Source organism: Pan paniscus, chromosome 6 (assembly GCF_029289425.2).
Source record: "Pan paniscus chromosome 6, NHGRI_mPanPan1-v2.0_pri, whole genome shotgun sequence".
NCBI lineage: Eukaryota > Metazoa > Chordata > Mammalia > Primates > Hominidae > Pan > Pan paniscus.
This window is the reverse complement of record NC_073255.2, coordinates 88,170,302-88,195,177: the sequence shown is the minus strand read 5'-3', so window position 1 is coordinate 88,195,177 and position 24,876 is coordinate 88,170,302.

Below are 24,876 nucleotides of genomic sequence, written 5' to 3'. Positions count from 1 at the left end.
TCGATGTCTCATGTCTCCATAGAATGTATAAAACCAAACTGTGCTCCGACCGCCTTGGACACATGTTGTCAGGACCCCTGAGGCTGTGTCCTGGGCATGCATCTTCAACCTTGGCAAAATAAACTTTCTAAATTGACTGAGACCTGTCTCAGATTTTCAGGGTTCACAGCCTTAATTGAGATTTAGCTCAAATCTCACCTCTCTCTGGCTGCCATCTCTATACCTTGCAGTGTGATGGTTCATTTTTTTTTTTTTTTTTTTTTTTGAGATGGAGTCTCACTCTTGTTGCCCAGGCTGGAGTGCAGTGGTGCGATCTCGGCTCACTGCAACCTCTGCCTCCCGGGTTCAAGCAATTCTCCTGCCTGAGCCTCCCGAATAGCTGGGATTACAGGCATGTGCCATCATGCCTGGCTAATTTTGTATTTTTTTTAGTAGAGATGGGGTTTCTCCATGTTGGTCAGACTGGTCTTGAACTCCCGACCTCAGGTGATCTGCCCGCCTCGGCCTCCCAAAGTGCTGGGATTACAGGCATGCACCACCACGCCCAGCCGTGATGTTTAATTTTATGGGTCAACTTGGCTGGCTCATAGGACCCAGATATTTGCTCAGGCATCATTCTGGATGTTTCTGTGATGTGTTTTCCTTGGATGAGATTAACATTTAAATTGGTGGACCTTGAATGAAGATGACGACCCTCTGTAACCTAGCTGGGCATCATCCAATCAATTGAAGGCCTGAATAAAACAAAGGATCTCTCCCAGGCAAGAAGGAATTCTGCCAGCAGATGGCCTTTGAACTTAAACTGAAACATCAGCTCTTTCTAATACACTTAATGTATTAAGGTCTCCAGCCTGCTGGCCCACCCTACAGATTTTAGACTTGTCAGCCTCCATGATCATGTGAGCATATGTTTTAAAATAATTTTTTTTCTGCATGCATATCTTATTCTCTGGAGATCTCTCAAACACCCAGACAAACTTAAGGACTCCTTCCTCTTTTAAAAAAAATTTTTTTGAGGTAAAGTCTCCCTTTGTTCCCAGGATGGAGTACAGTGGCATGATTACAGTTCACTCCAGTCTTGACCTCCTGGGCTCAAGCAATTCTCCCACCTTAGCCTCTCAAACAGCTGGGAATACAGGTGCATACCACTGTGCCCAAATAATTTTTAAATTTTTTTGTAAAGATGGGGTCTCACTGTATTGTTCAGGCTGTTCTCAAATTCCTAGGCTCAAGTGATTCTCTCATCTCAGCCTTCCAAAGTGCTAGGATTACAGGCCTGGACCACCCCACCAGGCCATGACTCCTTTCTTTTAATTCCACGACAGGCTTTGCCTGATAGCACTTATGGCTTTTGGAAACCATTTGTTTACTTGTCTTCCATGTTTATAAGGTTCTTAAGAGTGGAAGCTGTGCTATATATCTCTCTGTATCTCAGTGTCAGAGATGGTTGAACCAGAGTGACTCCATCTTGAATAGGGGCTGGCTAAAATGAGGCTGAGACCTACTGGGCTGCATTCCTAGGAGATTAGGCATTCTTAGTCACAGGATGAGATTCGAGGTTGGTACAAGATACAGGTCACAAAGACCCTGCTGATAAAACAGGACACAGTAAAGAAGCCTGCCAAATCCCACCAAAACCAAGATGGTGACGAAAGTGACCTGTGGTCATCCTCACTGCTCATTATACACTAATTATAATGCACTATCATGCTAAGAGACACTCCCACCCACACCATGACAGTTTACAAATGCCATGGCAACATCAGAAAGTTACCCTATATGGTCTAAAAAGGGGAGGAACCCTCAGTTCTGGGAGTTGCTTTTCCTGGAAAACTCATGAATAATTCACCGCTTGTGTAGCGTATAATCAAGAAATAACCATGAAAGAGCCAATGAGGAGCCCACACTACTGCTCTGCCTATGGAGTAGCCATTCTTTGGTTTCTTTACTTCTCTAATAGACTCACCTTTACTTTATGGAGTAATTCAAATTCTTTTTTGGGCGAGATCCAAGAACACTCTCTTGGGGTCTGGATCGGGGCTCCTTTCTAGTAACATCAGCACCTAGAATTGTGTCTGAAACCTTATTATTACATGCAAAATACTTGCCAGTGGAATGAATGAGTTTCAGCAGGAGGAAGTGCCGTGGTGCTCCAGGAACCCTTTCTTCGGTTTCCTTGTTCAGTCACTGTCCTGTCTTGGAACCCAGAAAGAAAGAAGAGATTCAAATGATGATAGCAGGGTTTAGACTTGGGACAGGGTAGGAAGAGGGGTGATGAGAGGCCCAGCAAGCTGCCTGGAAGTGTAACCGTCCAGTGGGTTCACCTTTCCCACTGTCTAGACAGAGCCGATTTATCAACACAGGGGACTTGTGTTGGAGAAAGAGTAATTCATGCAAAGCCAGTTGTGTGGGAGAAGGGAGTTTTATTATTACTCAAATCAGTCTCCCAAGCATTCGGGAATCAGAGTTTTTAAAGATAATTTGGTGGGCGGGGCTTGGGAAGTGGGGAGTGTTGATTGGTCAGGTTGGAGATGGAATCATAAGGGGTCGAAGTGAGTTTTTCTTACTGTCTTCTGTTCCTGGGTGGGATTGCAGAACTGGTTGAGCCAGATTACCTGTCTGGGTGGTGTTATCTGATCCATCCAGTGCAGGGTCTACAAAATATCTCAAGCGCTGATCTGATCTTAGGTTTTAGAATAGTGATGTTATCCCCAGAAGCAATTGGGGGAGGTTCAGACTCTTGGAGCCAGAGGCTGCATGGCCCCTAAACTGCAATTTCTAATCTTGTAGCTAATTTGTTAGTCCTGCAAAGGCGGACTGTTCCCCAGGCAAGAAGGGGGTCTTTTCGGGAAAGGGCTGTTAACAATTTTGTTTCAGAGTCAAACCATGAACTGAATTCCTTCCCAAAGCTAGTTCAGCCTATGCCCAGGCATGAACAAGGACAGCTTAAAGGTTAGAAGCAAGGTGGTGTTGGTTAGGTCTGATCTCTTTCACTGTCATAATTTCCTCAGTTATCATTTTGCAAAGGTGATTTCAGGAGTGGGGAGTCCATTGGATCAGGTAGAAGGTAGGGATTCACAGTGTTCAGCTTCATGAAGCGTCATGACGGGGAAAGTCATTCATTCATGCATTCATTCACCAAGTTGATTGTGTACAATATCCCAGCAGTGAGCTCTGCAGACACAATTTCTGCTCTCGAGGCTATCCTAGACCACAAGTAGAGATATGCATTAAATAAATAAGCACATCAATACATGTATCAGGCTGGGCACGGTGGCTCACGCCTATAATCCCAGCATATTGGGAGGCCAAGGCGGATGGATCACTTGAGGTCAGGAGTTCAAGACCAGCCTGGCCAACATGGCAAAACCCTGCCTCTACTAAAAATACAAAAATTAGCCAGGTATGGTGGCAGGTGCCTGTAATCCCAGCTACTGGGGAGGTTGAGGCAGGATAATCAGTTGAACCTGGGAGGCAGAGGTTGCAATGAGCCAAGATCGCACCATTGCACTCCAACCTGGGTGACAAGAGTGAAACTCTGTTTCAAAACAAAAACCAAAAAACATGTATCATTATAAATCATAAAAGAAAATTGATAGGAGAAATAAATGACGAATGAAGGGGGGATCTGATTTAGATTGGCTGGGTCAGGGAAGGCCGTTCTGAGGAGGTGATAATGGAAGCAAAGACTCTAAGGACCATTCTGGAGCAGGGGATTGTCAGGGAGCCAGCAGGTTCACCCCCAAGGATTCTTCCCCTAAGCCCGAGACTCTCCAAGGGCCTCCAGCTTAAGACATTCTCAGACTCTGGAGCACCACCTCCCCTAGCACCCAAGACCCCCTGGACACCCCCTTATTTGCCTCAACCTGCCCCGCAGAGTCCTGAGCAATGGTGACACCTGTTTTAGGAATCTGTCCAAACTGAGTGTGACTACACTTGGATGCTTTTCATCACAATGAGTGAAATCTCAGGCCACCAAGAGGCTACCCAGGCACAGCCTTTTTTCAGGCCTTTTTATTCCTCACCAAATGTTATCCTTTGAAGACTAAGCTCTGATTTTTTAAATCTTGTCCAAATTCCTATCTAAGGGATCCGGGGAGTCATGCCCTACAAACCATAAATTCTCATCAGATGGGTTTTATTTAACCCTATATATCGTGACTTTCTTTCCAACCTGACCCTGGCATAACATTACAAGACACAGAAGAAAGTAAAAATATTTTACCCCAAACATGTTTCTTTGCCATATCTTGAAATGGCCCTGCAAGGCTGTCCTTTGTGGGGGAAAATTTGCATCTGTACAGGATCTCTATTCACATAGCTAGATCTTTTTCTTCCAGGCCCTACCAATTCTAGAGATTAACTAAAAGTCTAGCACTTTTTAAAGATCTGAATAGGAAACACTTGTCATCTATTGTCTCTAAGGGCAGCCACTGTGAGACTTCAGAAGAACCTTGGTCTCCACAATCTTTTAACCTGAACGTTTCCTTTCTATTGATCCCAGGTCTTTCGACAAACTCAACCAATTGTCAATAAGAAAATGTTTAAATTTACCTATAGCCTGGAAACCCCCACTCCCTACTTCAAGTTGTCCCGCCTTTCTGGACCAAACCAATGCATTTCTTAAATGTATTTGATTGATGTCTAATGCCTCCCTAAAATGTATAAAACCAAGCTGCACCCCGACCACCTTGGGCACATGTTCTCAGGACTTCCTGAGGGCTGTGTCATGGACCATGGTCACTATTATTTGGCTCAGAATAAATCTCTTCAAATATTTTACAGAGTTTTTCGTTGACACCCTCAACTACCCTTCCAGCAGCATTATTTTCAGACCTCTGATGGTGGAAGTTAAAACTCCAATCTTTGGGGTGTGTGTTGGTCTCCTCCAGGATTGCTTCCTCCTGTTGGGGGTGAAGGAAGTGCAATGAGGGGGTGCCACGTAGATTTGAGCTGAGGGGGCCTTTCATTTCATGCCATCCACTCCAGCTTCCTCTGACTTCTCCAGAGAACAAAATGCTGTGGTTCAGAATGAGATCTGCTCCCAGCTTCCCTGGGGTTTAATCCCATTACCTTCCACTGGGGGCCAAGTCTCTGGCAAATGTTGAAAGAAAGGAACTAAGCTCTTTCCAAAGAGTTAGGGAGAAGGAGGGGGACCAGTAGAGGCCCCAGGAAAAGAACTTCAAAAGGGAGATTCACATACATTATTCAGTCCTCCTCCATGGGACCTCTGGCATGGGTTGTTTGGTAAGAAGTGTGTTGTTAATGGTCTCTATTGCCACAAGAAGGAAAATCACTCCACAGAGGAGGTTCAGAATCTCCTCCCCAATTACCCTAGGCAGGCTGTGTGCACCTTGGACACTTAGCCCTGGCAATGAGTTCATGCAAGTGAGGAAACCAGGTGGCCTTCCCAGTGGCCACCTCCCTTCGTCTCTGCCCACATCACCTGCTATTAAAGAGACACAAAACTCAGCCAGGAACGGTGGCTCCTGCCTGTAATCCTAGCACTTTGGGAGGTCGAACTGGGTGGATCATGAGGTCAAGAGATTGAGACTATCCTGGCCAACATGGTGAAACCCGGTCTCTGCTAAAAATACAAAAAAAAAAAAAAATTTAGCTGAGCATGGTGGCACATGCCTGTAGTCCCAGCTACTCGGGAGGCTGAGGCAGGAGAATTGCTTGAACCCAGGAGGCAGAGATTGCAGTGAGCCAAGTTTGCGCCACTGCACTCCAGCCTGGTGACAGAGCAGGACTCCGTCTCAAAAAAAAAAAAGAGACACAAAGCTCTAGACTTGTTAAAGGACATCGGATGGGCTTTATTCAGACTGTGGCAGGCCAGGTCTCCGTAACCACTGTTTCAGCACTGACTGAGTGGTAAAGTTAAATATTAAAAGCTGAAAGAGCCGGTGCCCTTATACAAAGGCTGGAATTTAACAAAAGCCCACCAAGAGTTTTGCTTAGGCCTTTCCTGGGCCTCGAAACACGACAAGATAACAAAGGAATTGTTAACAGGATCCATTTAGGATTAAACAGGTTTTCACTGGGAGTCTGAAGAAACTCCCCAGACCTCCACAAACAAGTTTTATTGCGGGTCTAGAGGAACTCCCCAAACCTCCATGATTTAGCAGGAGACAAGATAAGGATAATCACCCCTGGCACCTGGACCCGTCTACATCAAGTAAATTTACTGAAACTCCAGAGGAAGGTCTTTGGGACTCAGACTTTAGTTATAGATGAGAATAAGTTAATTACTTATGTCTTTAGAGGCATACACACTTACATGTAAACATACAGCTTAGAAGGTATATAAGCTCTGGAAAACTTTGTAATTTTGAGCTGGTCTGGAGCTATTTTCCCAGCCTGTTCCTTGTACCCAGTTACAGAAATAAACTCTCTTCTTTCACAATTCATCTGCGTCTCGTTATCGGGCCACAAGAATAGCAGCCTGATCCTTTTGGTCTGGGAACAAGACTATTGCAGTAGGGAAGAGAGACTTTAATGTAAACAGAGTCTGCCAGGACAAAAGGTACTTTTCAATGCTGGGTAGACTCAAGGAAAAGTATCAAAAGATGCTAAGGGATGGGTCTATATGATTAGGCCATCTGAGTTCATTAATTTGTGTTTATCTGGAGAAGTAAACTCCTCATATCTTTAGGACAGGAGGTAGATTTGCTCGTTGGAAAAGGCACCCAGGAATTTAGGCTCTTAGCCTCCGACTAGGAACAGGGAGACAGAAGAGCCATCACCCTAGATGTTTGCATTTCAAAGAGATGTCTCCCAGATCCTCCAGGAAACATTTCTGCATTGTAGGAGACTTATGTCTCAAAGGGATGGAGAAAAGTTTCACAACCGCCAAGTTTTCTAAAGTAAATGCTCTGGGAAAAGGGAGGTCAAGGGCCTAGAGTCACGGTTTGGCTGGAAGAAATGGTAAATTATTTTGGCAGCAGTGAGCTTTCTCAGGCAGGCCTTTAGAGTGGGGTGGGTCATCCCAGGGACATGTTCTTGAGCTGCTTGAAAAAACACTAGAGTTTTAAAAAAAATCCCTTAGGATATGTGTGTGTGCCTGGGGTAGGAGTAGATGAAATTATTTATATGAAGAGTTTGTCATTGTTTTTTGTTAACTTTCATTTTAGTTTCAGGGGCTTAGGTTTGTTATAAAGGTAAATTGCATGTCATTGGGGTTTGGTATACAGACTATTTCATCATCCAGGTATTAATCATAAGCATAGTACCCAATATGTAGTTTTTGTGATCCTCACCCTCCTCCCACCCTCCACCTTCCACCCTCAAGTACGCCCTGGTGTCTGTTGTTCCCTTTTTGTGTCCATGTGTACTCAATGGTTAACTCCCACTTATAAATGAGAACATGCAGAATTTGGTGTTCTGTTCCTGCATTAGTTCACTTAGGATAATGGTCTCCAGCTTCATCCATGTTCCTGCAAAGGACATGATCTCATTCTTTTTTATGGCTGCATAGTATTCTGTGTTGTATATGTACCACATTTTATTTATACAGTCTAACATTGATGGGCATTTAGGTTGATTCCATATCTTTGCTATTGTGAATAACACTGCAATGAATAAATGTGTGCATGTGTCTTTCTGGAATAGCAATTCATATTCCTTTGGGCATATACCAATAAGGGGATCGCTGGGTTGATGGTATTTCTGTTTTAAGTTCTTTGAGAAATCACCTAAATGCTTTCCACAGTGGCTGGACATATTGTTACCGGAAAAGGATCCCCATCCAGACTCCAAGAGAGGGTTCTTGGATCTTGGGAAGGAAAGAATTTGGGGTGAGTCCATACAGTAAGGTGAAAGCAAGTTTATTAAGAAAGTAAAGGAATAAAAGAATGGCTACTCCATAGACAGAGCAGCCTTGAGGGCTGCTGGTTGCCCATTTTTATGGTTATTCTTGATTATATGTTAAAAGGGGTAGATTATTCATGAGTTTCCCAGGAAAGTTGGGGGGCAATTCCTGGAACTAAGGGTTCCTCCCAATTTTAGACCATATAGGGTAACTTTGGATGTTGCTATGGCATCTCTAAACTGTCATGGTGTGGATGGGAGTGTCTTTTAGTATGTTAATGTATTATAATTAGAGTATAATGAGCAGTGAGGATGACCAGAGGTCACTCTCGTCACCAACTTGGTGTTGGTGGGTTTTGTTCGGCTTCTTTACTGCAAGCTATTTATCAGTAAGGTCTTTGTGACCTGTGTCTTGTGCCGACCTCCTATCTCATCCTGTGACTAAGAATGCCTTAACCTCCTGGGAATGCAACCCAGTAGGTCTCAGCCTCATTTTACCCAACCCCTATTCAAGATGGAGTTTCTCTGGTTCACAGGCCTCTGACATTATAGGTCAAGGTTGAGGCCTGGTTGAGAAGAGGGCTCAGAGGAGCCTGGCCAAAGGGAATTTGGTCAAGGAGTCTTTGTCACTGGCCACTGCCCGCCACCCAAGACTGTGCTACTGGCTGGCTTGGAACTAGAATGCAAGGATAAGCTGTGCCACTTGTCATGGGCTAATAAGAAGAAGCAGACTGGGTGAGTTTCACCATCTGGAGCCAGAATGGAGACATCCACTGGGACTTGATACCTTCTTAGGGAGAGCTACTGACCAAAGGCCAGACAAGAAGGTTCTAGAAATATGTTCACATGTCCATGTTGATTTTTATTTCCCTCTGTGTGTATTCCTGAAGTAACTGCTAATGAAACCCTAAACATAGGCAAGATTTTTGGACTTTTCCTGGGGTCAAGAAAAAGAAGAGCCGGGAACCACAGGGGCCAGTCTTTGGGATATGGTGGCGTGGCAGCTTCCAGGGGAAGGAGAGAGAGAGGAGCCTGAAGCCGAGGAAAGCCTGTACTTTCAGTAGCAACGAGATGTTAGCAAAAAAGCCTGTCACCTGAGGCGGGTCTCAATCAATAGAGGTTTATTTAGCTAAGACTGAGGATGCAACTGGGGAAAACATGACATGTCACAAGAACACTGGTGACCTGTGCTTTTTCCAAAAGGATTCAGGGAACTTCAGTATTTATTTATTTATCTGTTTTAAAGTGTGATTTCCTTATCTTTTAATTTTTAATTTTATTTTAATTGTTTTTGAGACCGAGTCTCACTCTGTCACCCAAGCTGGTGCGCAGTGAGGTGATCTTGGCTCACTGCAACCTCTGCCTCCTGGGTTCAAATGATTCTCCTGCCTCAGCCTCCCAAGTAGCTGAGATTACAGGCACCCACCACCATGCCCGGCTAATTTTTGTGTTTTTAGTAGAGACGGGGTTCATCATGTTGCCCAGGCTGGTCTCGAACTCCTGGGCTGAAGCGATCCACCTGCCTTGGCCTCCCGAAGTGCTGGGATTACAGGCATGAGCTACCATGCCTGGCCTATCTTTTTATTTTGATAGTTTTGGGGAACATGGATAAGTGCTTTAGTGGTGATTTCTGAAATCACCAGAGCAGTGTGCACTGTACCCAATATGTAGTCTTTTATCCCTCACCACCTGCCACCCTTCCCCCAACTGAGTCCCCAAAGTTCATTATATCATTCTTATGCCTTTTCATCCTTGTAGCTTAGCTCTCACTTATAAGTGAGTACATTTGATTTTTCATTCCTGAGTTATTTCACTTAGAATAATGGCCTACAGCTCCATCTGAGTTGCTGCAAAAACCATTATTTTGTACTTTTTTATGGCTGAGTAGTATTCCATGGTGTATATATACCACATTTTCTTTATCCACTCCTTGGTTGATGGGCATTTGGGTTGGTTCCATTTCCTTGCAATTGCAAATTATGCTTCTATAGACATGTGTGGGTATGTGTCTTTTTCATATAATGCCTTCTTTTCCTTTGGGTAGACACTCAGTAGTGGGATTGCTGGATCAAATGGTAGAACTTCAGTATTTAAAGGGAAAAAGACAAACAGGAAGGGAAAAGGGGAGGGAGGGCAGGCCATGTGGTAAATGATTGCATTCTCATGAAGTTCTGATTAACCTCTGTAAATCTACATTTTACATGTGAAAAGAGGGAGTACAAGAACAAGTCAATTGTGCATTGCCTCACACTCAGTAAATCTATACTTACATACAATACAGTAAGCTGTGAAAAGATAGAGTAGAGAAAAAAGTCAATTATGCATTTGTGGGCCAGGCGCAGTGGCTCAAGCCTGTAATCCCAGTGCTTTGGGAGGCCGAGGTGGACGATCACCTAAGGTCAGGAGTTTGAGACCTGCTTGGCCAACATGGTGAAACCTCGTCTCTACTAAAAAATACAAATTTAGCTGGGCATGGTGGTGGGCTCCTGTAGTCCCAGCTACTCGGGAGGCTGAGGCAGGCGAATCTCTTGAACCCAGGAGGGCGGAGGTTGCAGTGAGCCAAGATTGTGCCCCTGCACTCCAGCCTGGGCGACAGAGCGTGACTCCGTCTCAAACAAACAAACAAAAAACCCCAAAAAACAAAAACCAGTGATGCATTTGTTTTAGGGTAGATGGAGAGAAAATTTCTGGTCTTCTCCTTGTTCTGTAAAGATAAGTTGGTAATTGTGTGACAATTCAACAGAGCTCAGGTTTAGAACTTAATGGGGAGATGTGTATTTTGCAAGATTTAGGGGCTCACGAGGAATATTCCTCACAATATGTGAGGGAGGCCATCTGGGGAGATACGTGGCCTTTGATTATTATCAGAACCTGGCTTTTGGATGAGGCTATGACACAGGATTGTCAAATGACAGTTGTCTGTTTGGGGACTAAAAGGAAGGCAGTGTTGTGTGGCTCAGTTCCCAAGCTGAACTTTCCCTTTGGCATAGTGAGCTTGGGGTCCCGAGATCCTATTTTCATTCACGGAGGCTTGAGTGGTTCCCCGACAGCCACAGGAGTCTGTGTTCCTGGAAGCTGGCTTTCCTCTGACACTTTTGGCTCCAGGAACCTGAGTTCAGAGAGTGGAATGTTTCTGCCATGAAAAGAGCCATTCTCAGGAAACTAAAGGAAAGGAAGCTCTGAGCAGATGAAGGTGGATGCAGGAGACATGTACGGCACGAATTTGTGTATCCAAAGTTCAAAAACCACGCTAATTAATCCAAGCATAGGGATGGCTCTTCAGAGGCAGATAGCGAACTGGAAGGGACCAGGAGCACCAAATGCTGATGGTTCTCTTGTTAGTAATCTGTGTGCCGCTTACGTGGGTGAGCTCCCCTTGAGAGCATTCATCAAGTGGCACCCTTGTGATCTGACTGCTTTTCTGTGTGTCTATTGTCCTTCAATCAACATTTATCTAGCAAAGGGAATGCCAAACACCAGGAAAGTCTGAGAAACTGTTGGCAGCCGGGAGGAGCCTAAGGAGTCACGAGGGCTGAACGTCATGGGGTGTCCTGGGTGAGATCCTGAAACAGGAAAAGGGCATTAATTAAAAGCTAAAGACCTGTGAATACAGTATGGATTTAAGCTAATAATGACATCTCGATATTGGTTCATGAATTATGGCAGATGTGCCAAGGGAACGTAAGATGTTAATGGTGGGGGAATTTGAGTGCAGCATGTGGGAATTCTATACTATGTTTGCAATCTTTCTGTAAATGTAAAACTGTCATTTAAATGTTAAAACAGGGCCAGGTGCAGTGGCTCATGCCTGTAATCCCAGCACTTGGGGAGGCCAAGGCAGGAGGATCACTGGAGGTCAGGAGTTTGACACCAGCCTGGGCAATATAGTTAGACTCTATCTCTACAAAAAAAAAAAAATTAAAAAGTAGCTGGGTGTGGTGGTGAACACCTGTAGTCCCAGCTACTTAGGAGGCTGAGGCAGGAGGATTGCCTGAGCCCAGGAGTTTGAGGTTGTGGTGAGTTATGATAATGCCACTGCACTCCAGCCTGGGTTACAGAGCAAGACCTTTCTCAATCTCTCTCTTTCTTTATATATATATATATATATATATATATATATATATATATATACACATACACATACACACACACATATGTAATCTGTATCTCTATATATAATCTATCTATCTATCTATTTATCTATCTATCTATCTATCTATCTATCTATCTATCTATGAGAGAGAGATAGAGAAGTTTTCCAGTCTCACAGTTGTAGAAGCTGGAAGAGCAAGATGAGAATGCTAGCATGGTTAATTTCTGGTGAGAGCTGTCTTCCTGAATTGCACATGGCTGTCTTCTCTCTGTATCCTCCCATGGTAGAGAGAGAGAGAGACAGAGAGAGAGAGAGAGAGAGAGAGAGAGGGATCAAGCTGTCAGGTGCCTCTTCGTATAAGGTCACTAACCCCATCATGAGGGTCCCACCCTCATGACCTCATCTAAACCTAATTACCCCCAAAGACCCCATCTCCAAGTACCATCACACTGGGAAGTTAGAGCTTCTGCATATGAATTTTTGGGGAGACACAATTTATTTTTTTAATTTTTAAATTAATTAATTATTTATTATTATTTTAAATTTATTTATTTATTTATTTTGAAGCAGAGTCTTGCTCTGTTGCCCAGGCTGGGGTCCACTGGCACCAATCTCAGCTCACTGCAGCCTCCACCTCCTGGGTTCAAGCAATTCTCCTGCCTCAGTCTCCCAAGTAGCTAGGACCACAGGCACGTGCCACCACGCTGGTTAATTTTTGCATTTTTAGTAGAGACGGAGTTTTGCCATATTGGCCAGGCTGGTCTCAAGCTCCTGACCTCAAGTGATCTTCCTGCCTTGGCCTCCCAAAGTGCTGGGATTACACGCATAAGCCACCACACCCAGCCATTTTCCTTTTTTTGTTTTTAAAGGACAGGATCTTACTCTGTTGTCCAGGTTAGGGTGCAGTGGTGTGATCATAGCTCACTGCAGCCTCTAACTCCTGGGCTCAAGTGATCCTCCCATCTCAATCTCCCAAGTAGCTGGGACTACAGGTGTGGGCCACCATGCCTGGCTAAGTTTTAAATTCTTTTATAGAGAGGGGGTCTTGCTATGTTGCCCAGGCTGGTCTTGAACTCCTGGCCCCAAGTGATCCTCTGGCCTTGATCTCCCAAAGAGCTGGGATTACAGGTGTGAGCCACCATACACCTGGCCTTTTTCTTCTTCTTTTGAAAGTAACCTATTTGAAAGACATCAATCTGGAAATTCTTGAGAGCCTTGTTGCTTGCTACATGGTCTACTTGGAGAGACTGATCATTGTCATGGCCAAAGGCGTGCTCCTAACCAGGGTGCACTGGAGCTGGCTTTTATTGATCACTAGAGCCAGTTGTACACATCTATTTCCAACTCCACCTTCAGTAACGTCATTTTGGGAATGAGAATATTGGCACCACAGAAATCTGCAAACACCAGGAATCAGCCACCTGCCCAGAGTCAGGTGTTAAACAGTTACCAGCACACCACTGCTTCTAACTAACCTCCACTTAACCACCTTTGTCTGCTAACCAGTGCTCTTATTTTCCTCTGTAAACACCCCTGACCAATGCCTTTGTCCCTCCGACGTTCACAGCTGTTCCAATCAGGGAGACTGCATGCTTATCAAGAGTCAATTACACTTGTCCCCAAACCTGTTCATGCAAATATATTTCTTATGGCAATTACAGAATTAGGTAAATATTGCAGTACTGATGGAGTGTATAAAAGTAATAGAGTCGTCATTTCTAGGGAAATTAAGTTGAATGCTTGGGAAAGACTTAATAAAGGCAAATTACTTAACAACTGCTGTCAAATTGAGTGCAGGCAAAGCAACTGTAAAATTTTGGAATGATTATATAAACCTGGAAGGATTCTGGGCTTCAGTTGCTATAAGTGACTTTAAGATCTTTCTCCATTTCAAGTTAATAAAACAGGAGATTTTAAAATAAGGCAGAACTTCAAGTAGTGAGCGTGTACTCAAAGAATGGATGCATATTTATATATGTTAAACTAATCTATGAAATTGCAGGTGTGCTTTTATCATCTTTTTATGACTCCACACTCTCACCCACTTTTGCTGATGATGGGCCATCAGTCCCAATCTTGCTGGCCAAGAGGCTTTTACTGTAATTTGTGTGGGCCAATCATTTCAGGGACACACAGTTTTGCGTTAGCTAAAGATCTAGCCACATAGTCTTAGCTCTGTCATCTCGAGGGTTTCTACTTGTCAACCACATGGTTCAGCCTGAGACCAGAGAAACAGAACCAATAGGATGTATGTGTGTGTGATTATCTATCATCTGTCTGCCTATCATCTCTCTATCTCTCTCCCTATCTACTTATCCTATCTATCTATCTATCTATCTATCTATCTATCTATCTATCTATCTGTCTATCTATCGATCTTTCATCTATCTATTATCTATCTAATCTACCTATCATCTCTATGTATCTGTTATCTATCATCTCTATCATCTATCTATCCTATCATCTCTATCACCTATTTATTAATCATCTTTATTATCTATCAACTATTTATCATCTCTATCACCTATCTAATCTATCATCTGTATCTGTCATCTATCTAATCTGTCACCTCTGTCATATATCTAGCTAATCTATCATCTCTATCATCTATATATCTAATCTATCATCTCTATCAATCATCACTGTTATCTCTCTATCATCTATCTATCATCTCTAGCAATCTATCATCCATTCATCTATGTATTTATATATCAATTATCCATTCATTTATGTATTTTTGTATGTATGTATCTATCATCTCTATCAATCTATCTATCATCCATTCATCTATGTATCTATCTACATATCAATTATCTATCCATTCATTTATGTATGTATGTATGTATCTATCTATCTATCGAGAGATTTATTTTAAGGAATTGGCCCATGGATTGCAGAGGCTGGCAAGTCTAAAATCTGTAGGGTAGGCCAGCAGACTTGAGACTCAGGAAAGGGTTGATATTGCTGCTCAAGTTCAAAGACAGTCTGGAGGCAGAATTCCCTGTTTGTTTGGGGTAGGACAATATATATATTTTTTTCTCTTAAGGCCTTCAATGGATTGGATGAGGCCCACCAAAGTCATAGAGGGCAATTTGCCTTACTTATGGCCTACTAGATTTCAATGTTAATCTCATCTAAAAACACCTTCACAGCAACATCTAGACTAGTGTTTGACCAAATATTTGGGTATCACAGCCTAACCAAGTTGACACATAGGATTAACCATCATACTGACATTTTAGCTTCCCCCATCCACTTCTTCCTTTAGTTGTTCCCCAGTTTGCTTTTCTCTTATGCCCCAGCCCCAGCTTCTACCATGCCTTTCATGCCTTTGCTCACTCTGCTTCTTTCTTTCTTTCCCTTTCTTTCTTTCTTTCCTTCCTTCCTTCCTTCTCTTTCTTTCTTCCTTTCTTCCTTTCTTTCTTTCTTTCTTCCTTCCTTCCTTCCTTCTTTCTTTCTTTCTTTCTTTCTTTCTTTCTTTCTTTCTTTCTTTCTTTCTTTCTTTCTTTCTTTCTTTTTTTCCTTCTTTCTTTCTCTCTTTTTCTCTCTCTCTTTCTCTCGTTCTCTCTTTCTTTCTTTCGTTTTTGAGACAGACTTTTGCTCTTGTTGCCCGGGCTGGAGTGCTATGGCGCGATTTCGGCTCACCACAAACTCCACCCCTGGGTTCAAGCGATTCTCCTGCCTCAGCCTCCTGAGTAGCTGGGATGACAGGCGCACACCAACATGCCAAGCTAATTTTTGCATTTTTAGTAGGGATGGGGTTTCTCCACGTTGGCCAGGCTGGTCTCGAACTCATGACCTCAGGTGATCCACCTGCCTTGGCCTCCCAAAGTGCTAGGATTACAGGCGTGAGCCACTGTGCCTGGCCCTCTTCTTTCTTTCTTTTTTGGAGACAGAGACTTGCTCTATTGCCTGGGCTGGAGTGCAGTGGCATGATCATAGCTGACTGCAGCCTCAAACTCCTGGGCTCAAGCAGTCCTCCTGCCTCAGCCTCTCGAGTAACTGGGACTATAGGCATGCACTACAATGCCTATTTTTTTTTCTTTTTTTGTAGAGATGTAGTCTCACTATGTTGCCCAGGCTGCTCTCGAACTCCTGGCCTCAAGCAATCCTCCAACCTCTACCTCTCGAAGTGCTGGGGTTACAGGCATGAGCCATTGCTCCCAGCCACTGCTTCCTTCTACACTGCCTACCCCCAGTCCTACGTGCAGGCTAACATCCTATTTTTCCAAACCCAACTCTATCATCTCTTTCTTCGTGAAACTGGTTTTTATCCCCTGACTAAAAGTCATCTCATGCTCACTGGCATTCCCAGATCAGTTTATGTGTTTTACTAATGATTTGGATTATTTCTTAGGAAAAATTAGTTATTTTGATTATATAATTGGGGATCTATAGGAGCCTTGGAGATCCTGGCACCTACCTACCCCTTTGATTTTGTAAATAAGAAAACTGGGCCAGAGCTCTTCTGTAACTAGCTTAGGGTGACACAAACAGCAATAAAGGAGAGTGATATTGAGCTTGTAAATACCACCTCCCATGCAGAGCGCAGTGTGCACTGGGCCCCATTCACTGGGCTTTGCACACAGTAGGTATGCATACATATTTTTAAAATTAGACTTATTTTATTAAAATCTAGAGGCTCCATTTATTAAATAGCTCAGATTGTAAAGAAATATATATTAATTGAAGATAATTTGGAAAATACAAAACAGCATAAAGAAGAAACTATAGGTAGGGCACGGTGGCTCATGCCTGTAATCCTAGCACTTTGGGAGGCTGAGATGGGTGGATCACTTGAGGTCAGGAGTTTGAGACCAGTCTGGCCAACATGGTGAAACCCTGTCTCTACTAAAAAAATGTGGTGGTGGGCACCTGTCATCCCAGCTACCCGGGAGGCTTAGGCAGGAGAATTGCTTGAACCCGGAAGGCAGAGGTTGCATGCAATGAGCTGAGATCACAACACTGCATTCCAGCCTGGGCGACAGAATGAGACTCTGTCTAAAAAAAAAGAAGAAGAAACTGTAAGTCACCTATTACGATTTTTGTTTTCTTTCTTCCTTCTTTTTTTTTTTTTTTAAGACATGATTTTACTCTGTCTCCCAGGCTAGAGTGGTGCAATCACAACTCACTGCAGCCTCCACCTCCCAGGCTCACATGATCCTCCCACCTCAGCCTCCTGAGTAGCTGGGACTACAGACATGCAACACCATGCCCAGCTAATTAAAAAAAAAAATTTTTTTGTAGTGATGGGATCTTGTTATGTTGCCCATGCTGGTTTCGAACTCCTGAGCTCAAGTAATCCTGCCTTAGCCTCCCAAAGTGCTGAGATTACAGGCATGAACCACTCAGCCTGGCGCAAGATTAAAATTTTTATTATTTAGGATTATTTCCTTCATATTGGGTTTAAAGAAAAAGACATCAAACAAATCAGTATTATGCATAGATTAGCTACTTAAAGGAGTAAGTGCTTTTTTTTTTTGTGATGGAGTCTCGCTCTGTCATCGAGGTTGGAGTGCAATGGTATGATCTTGGCTCACTGCAACCTCCACCTCCTGGATTCAAGCGATTGTTGTGCTTCAGCCTCCCAAGTAGCTGGGATTACAGGTGCCTGCCACCACACCCAGCTAATTTTTGTATTTTTTTGTAGAGATGGGGTTTCGCCATGTTGGCCAGGCTGGTCTTGAACTCCTGACCTCAAGTGATCCTCCTGCCTTGGTCTCCCAAAGTGCTGGGATTACAGGGGTAAGCCACCGTACCCAGCCAGAAGTGATTTTTGATTGAGCAAAAGAAGCGAAGCATTCCAAATAGTATCTCTGATTCCCACCCAACCACTTATCTACTCAGGAAATAAGAACCTGCCAGGGTAGGCTTTATGTTTGGCACTAGGGGTACAGAGAAGAATTACATATTGCAGGTGCCAGCACTTGAACCTTTCAGAATCTAGTGGAAGAAACAGACATGTAAACAGAGAATCACAATGCAGGCTGACAATAGGAAGATGAACAATTTCAGGCAACTTATAATTACACGCCACATTACATGACACGGATTTTATGGCCTGTAATAGCGGGCTGTAGTGGTTTATAATTTCTGGTATCAAACCAAAAGCTGCCTAACAATGACCAGGGAAACTTTCTTTAAGGGTGATTGTTTATAAAGGGGAAATAATTGGAAATTTCACAAACCTGTAATTACAAAAGCGGGAAAGGTTACTATGGTCTATTTTATAACTGTAATCAAAAAAGCTACAGGGGGACTTTTAAAATGTGACTTTAATTAACTCCATTAAAGGTTACTGTCTGGGATGAAAGATAGATCAACCTGAAATCACACCTAATGAGAAGTTTAAGGGGATCTGAAATTGGGTGTTTGGCAAATCAGCACCAAACTTGAATCCAAGAGTTTCCTGTGTCTGTCGGGTTCTTCTGTTATAGGATTCAGTGATCAGTGATGACAGTTGGTTTTGTCATGATTGTCCTACCGTATGCAATGGCTTCTTAGGATTAAGAATAATATACATTATTGAACTACTTTAAATATGCACAAGACTTTGGGCATCATTCATGAGTCTTGTTTTCATTTCAGCTTGTCAGGTTAGTTTTTACTGAACTTGATGCCTTCCACCATATGGGATACCTGGGGTGCTGTCAAGAGAGAGGGGCTGTCAACATGATTGAAGTGAAGACTGGGCATGAATCATGAGAGAAATCAGTGGATGTGGGATTGTGTTCTCCCAGGACAGCGCAAGGGTTTCAAATGCGGCCCGGCTCCTGAGGATGATAAGAGAGTAATTGGTCTCACTGCGTGTTGCACGGGAATGTGTTTAAGTGTCAGCAGAGGTGGCCTGGAGTAACTTCTAGTCCATCTGTGAGAACACAAGTGGCTTGTTTCTGGGGGAAATGCAATTCTTCCCAGTGAGATGGTGTCCAGCAAAGTGTGTTGCCTGTGCCTTGACGGTGGGCACGCCACTTCCCCATTTTGGGACTCATTTTCCTCTTCTGCAAAATGGCCGGATTCAACAAGATGATGTTTCTGCCTCTTTCCAGCTCTAAAACACCAAGAAGTCACCATGGATTTGGACGTGGCTTGGAAGGGGTGCTCTCTCTGAGCCGGAAGCTAGAGCATTGTGCAAACCCCTCTGCTCTCTCTCTGTTACTAAGAGTAACCGCCATTCACTTCTTCTTCTTCTTCTTTTTTTTTTTTTTGAGACAGAGTCTTGTTCTGTTGTCCAGGCTGGAGTGCAGTAGCATGATCTCAGCTCACTGCAACCTCCGCCTCTCGGGTTCAAGAGATTTTTGTGCCTCAGCCTCTCAATAGCTGGGATTGCAGGTGTGCGTCACCACATCTCGTTAATTTTTGTATTTTTTAGTAATGATGAGGTTTCACCATGTTGGCCAGGCTGGTCTTGAACTCCTGACCTCAAGTGATCCACTCGCCTCACCCTCCCAAAGTGCTGGGATTACAGGTGTGAGCCACTGTGCCTGGTCACCATTCACTTTTTCACTATGGTGGCCATCCACATCTATTCTCCTGCCTCCCACTTTCAGGCTCCAATGCCTCTTTTCCAAGATACTCCACGCCTCACAAAATTGATAGTCTCAGGCCTTTCTGCACAGACAAGGTGGTATTCACCAAATCCTGATTTCTTTTGCTCTTCCCCAACAGGCAGGAGAACACTTTCTTGACCTGCTGGTAGGTTAAGATCACGTGACTGAGTTCTAACCCAGGAGGATTTGTAGTAGGGAGGTTGAGATCTTTGCTGGTAGATTGAGATCACGTGATTGAGTTCTGGCCCAGGAGGATTTGGGAAGAAGTCAAGTAGCCCTTCTAGTCTTGGCTTGTAAAACCTGCACAACCCTCCAACTCTCTCTGCCCCTGCAATGGGGAACCTGAACCACATACAGATTGGCATAATCTGGCTCTTTCCCACCCAAAAGCAGAACTATTAGGGCAAAATCCAAGAGTTCCTCCCAAAAAATCAAGGCAAATCTTAGTTTTTTTTTTCGCCAATTTCCAGGTCCTGCCCTTGAGTCTTCAAACGGAAGGGGGATTCTATGGAGTGGATTGAGCAGGAAAGGCGTTACTGACAACTTACCCACAAAAACATTTTGGCAGCTCCTCAATTAATTAAACATAGAATTACCATCTGACCCGGCAATCTCATTCCTAGGTATATAACCAAAAGAAATGAAAACTGGGTGTTCATATGAAAACATGCCCAAAACTATCCATAGTGGCACTACTCATGTTAGCCAAAAAGTTGAAACAACCTGAATGTCAATGAATGAATGAATGAATGAGTACAACAGATACTGCACATCCATAACAAAGAATGAAGTGCCCTCACATGCTACATCTACCCTCACATGCTACCTTGAAAACATTATGCTAAGTGAAAGACGCCAAACACAGAAGGCCACACATTGTGTGATTCACTTAATATGAAATACTAATCCAGAGAGACAGAAAGCAGATTAGTGGTTGCCAGAACAGGGGGAGGGAGCATAGGAAGTGATTGTGTAAGAGGCATAAGGTTTCCATCTGGGGTAATGAAAATGTTCTCGGCGATGGTTACACAATGCTGCAGATGTACTTAGTACCGCTGACTTCTACACTTTTAAATGATTGCAATGGCACATTTTATGTTATGGGCATTTTTATCACAATAAAAAAAGAAAAAAAAATCTATAAACGTTTTGAACCAAAGAGGAGAGAAATAAACCCAACAAAACTGTGGCAGAAAGGCAAATCAAGGTCAAAAGCACACATGGGGCTTAAAGGTCAAGACGAGGTGAAAAATCACCCAACAATGAGAGAATATGAAAGGTGGAGGCAGGGGGCAGGTTGGACATGGGGGAGGCACATGGAGACTGGTATGGAATGACTCTTTTTAGTGGGGATGTGGAGGGGTTGGAGAGAGACTCTGAAAACTTTGAGGTGTTCTGGGCACTGGGGCATAAGTGCGTTTGAGATTGCATTGGAGGTGAAGGTTTCTGAATCCACCAGGAACAGAAAGCAAAGGGTGATCTCTTCGTAATCTTTTTGTTTTTTTGACATGGAGTCTCGCACTGTTGCCCAGGCTGGAGTGCAATGGCGCAATCTCGGCTCACTGCAACTTCTGCTTCCCGGGTTCAAGCGAGTCCCTTGTCTCAGCCTCCTGAGTAGCTGGGACTACAGGTACCCGCCACGACGCCAGGCTGATTTTTTGTATTTTTAGTAGAGACAGGGTTTCATCATGTCGGCTAGACTGGTCTTGAACTCCTGACCTCAAGTGATCCACCCGCCTCAGCTTCCCAAGGTGCTGGGATTACAGGCATGAGCCACTGCGCCTGGACTTTCTGTTTTTTTTTTTTAATAACCCTTAAAAACATTCTTGGAAAGATCCTATGATTGCACCTGCGCCCTGTTTCATTCTCTTTTGCCTAACCTGGTCCATCCCACCACCCTTCCATCCTGCCTCCTGTACCTCCCACTTCGCCGTCTATATTGGTGCCTTCCCTTCTGTAAATGAACCTGTGCTGGTCAACACCATCTTAACTAAACTCAACCTACCTGGGAGATGCCACAGAGGAGGCGACATCTAAGCTGGGTCTTGAGGATGAGCATAATTTCACTTAGTGGAGAGGGGAAAGGACTTTTCAAGCAGAGGGAAGTGCAGGCTTGGGAAGGGTGTGATTTGTCTGGAGAATAGTGAGTGAGTTAAGGGTAAGCCTAGAGCAAAGAGCGTAGGTAGCAGTAGTCCTGGCTGTGAAGTAGCAATGGCCATGTGGTAAAAAGGCTTGCTATGTTATGTTCATGTGACGGTGGTGTCCATTCCTATCTTTCAGCACAGTGTTTACCAGCACATTGTAGAATATTCCAACAGTACAGAACTTGAACTCCTGTGCCCAACCCAACAAGCAACCAGGTAAATCAATGCACAGTGTCTTCAAAGTGCACATCTGGGTGAAATGCTGACTCGCGTCATGGCCAAGGAGTTTATTGGACAATACCTCCTTCCAGAGGAACTCTGGTGGAGACACAGGTGCTCACCTGCACAAGTATGTCCTTGAGCATGGTATTGGCTTGGCCCTTTGTTTCAGACTTCTATTCTGGGCATAAGCATAAGGCTACTTAGCATATTCTTTTCCCTCTGAATCTGGGCTCCAGCTCCTTCTAGGCCACTTGCAGATGACACAACGTAAGATCTGCATGGGTTGGGTTTCTGCTACCTTAAAAAACTCTGGCCCCCATCCCCCTTCCCTGCCAACCACTTTCCTTCCTCAGAGGCTCTTGAACCTGAAGAGGCTCATTTCAGGTTCTTTACCAAACAAAAGAACTTGTTTGCCTCTGGTTGGTGACCTAGACCTTCAAAACATAATGGCTTCTTTACACATAATATGTTTGAAAGAAAGGACACATCCAGAGGGCAGCTCCCCATTTCAGTTTTTAAATTCAAAAGTCCCTTCCTTCCTTCCTTCCTGCCTGCCTGCCTTCCTTCCTTCCTTCCTTCCTTCCTTCCTTCCTGCCTTCCTTCCTTCCTTCTTTTCTTCCTTCCTTCCTTATTTTTTTTGGAGACAGGATCTTGCTCTGTGGTCCAGGCTGGAGTGCAGTGGCACAATCATAGCTCATTGTAACCTTGCACTTTAGGGCTCAAGCAATTCTTCCACCTCAGCCTTTCAATTAGCTGGGATTACAGGCACACGCCACCATGCCTGGCTAATTTTGTATTTTTTGGTAGAGATGTGGTCTTGCTATGTTGCCCAGGCTGGTCTCAAACTCCTAGTGTCAAGCAGTCCTCCTGCCTCGGCTTCCCAGAGCATTGGGATTACAGGCATGAGCCATCTCAGCCAGACTATTTCTACCTTTCTTATTGGACAATGGCACTTAACTGGTTGACCCCAAGGAAGTTAGATTTGATACCCAAGAGACTTATTTACTTGCTTGTCACTGGAATCACACAAATTCCCAAGAGCAGCTCATGGGATTTTCTGCTACTCCTGTGACTGAAGTAGAGATCAAAGCACAGTTTTCACTGTCAACAGGAATGCTGCTATCCCAGGGAATTTAGAGTTTATCTTGTAGCAAATGGAAAAGCGTTAAAGATTTTAAAGGACAGCAGTGACAGAATTATATAACAAAGAATTCTGATGGTCACTTAGAGCAAGGCTCAAGGGTCAGCAAGAGTTTTTTTTTTTTTTGTCAAGGGTCCCATTGTAAATGTTTTCACCTTTCCAGGCATATGGTCTGATATGGTTTGCTCTGTGTCCCTGCCCAAATCTCATGTCCAATTGTAGTTTCCAAAGTTGGGGGAGGGACCTGGTGGGAGATGACTGCATCATGGGAGCGGATTTCCTCTTTTCTCTTCTAGTGATAGTGAGTGAGTTCTCATGATATCTGGTTGTTTGAAAGTGTGTAGCACTTGTCCCTTTCCTCTCTCTCTCTCTCTCTCCTGTCACCATGTGAAGATGTGCCTTCGTCCCCTTCACCTTCCGCCATGATGGTAAGTTTCCTGAGGCCTCTCAGCCATGCTTACTGTACAGCCTGCAGAACTGTGAGTCAATGAAACCTCTTTTCTTCATAAGTTACCCAGTTTCAATTAGTTCTTTATAGCAGTGTGAGAACAGACTAATATACACAGTCTCTGTCACACCTCCTCTTCTATGCTGTTATAGCATGAAAGCAGCCATAGACAATATGTAAATGAATGGGTGTGGCTGTGTTTCAATAAAGCTTTCTTTATAAAAAATAGGCTACAGGCTGGATTTGGCCTGAGAGCTATAGTGTGTAAGCCCTGGTACAGGATGGATGGGAGAAGATGAAGGTTAGAAACATAGGAAGCAATAAAGCTATAGTAGACATCTGTTTTGTTTTGTCATGTTTTGTTTCCATTGTTGTCCAGACTCTACTCACTTTTTCTGGGTAATGGTACCTTACTTTTCCACTAAAAAAAATTCTGTCTACCACTGTTAGCCCATGTTCTTCAGGTGCAACTGACTGCACATTCATTTCAGCACAGGCATGTGACCAAGGCTTGCATAATTGGAGTATTGCATTTTCCTGGCCATAGTGATTGACATATTGAAAGTCCTGGAATCCAGTCAGAGTGAATGAGATGGGAGCAGAGACATACTCTCATTCATGGGCCTGACCCTAGGAGGACATGATCGTGGAGCTTTGGCTGACATCTTGCCACTAAGTGAAGCTTAAGACTGAAACCAACACATGGAAGCAAGAGGCACATCTGAGAGCTAGACAGGTGTATCTTAAAATTGGAGGAGTACTGACTTCATGATTGATTTTTCCAAAGGTGTCTTCCATTATCTTTTGGGTCTAGACGATCCTTTGCTCAAGCAAACCCATCAATGTGTGGCTTTAGGCCAGGTGCGGTGGCTCACACCTGTAATCCCAGCTCTTTGGGAGGCTGAGGAGGGTGGATCACTTGAGGTCAGGAGCTCCAGACCAGCCTGGTCAACATGGTGAAACCTGTCTCTACTAAAAATACAAAAATTAGCCGGGTGTGGTGGTGTGCACCTGTAATCCCAGTGACTTGGGATGCTGAGGCACGAGAATCTCTTGAACCTGGGAGGCAGAGGTTGCAGTGAGCCGAGATTGTGCCGCTGCACTCCAGCCTGGGCAACAGAGCAAGACTCCGCCTCAAAACAAACAAACAAAAACCCCAAAACAAAAAGAAGTGGCTTTAGGTTAGGTATAGATGCAGCATAAAACCTTTCTGGGGCATACAGAGGCTTGAGACCATGTGGCTTCTTTGGACCTCAGCTGCTCTAGGTGATTGGGAAAGGTGTGCAGGTGTCATAATGGGAGGGGCACTGCTCTAGGTTTTGTCCTGCAGAGAACTGTTGCATCTGTAAGCAGGGTTTGAGCTGTATTTATACTCAAATAATCATGTTTTCTCATGAAAAGACATAGGAGATTTTAGGTACGGGGATGGGGTGGAGAGGGATGGATGGGAGAGGCTTGACTCATGCCTA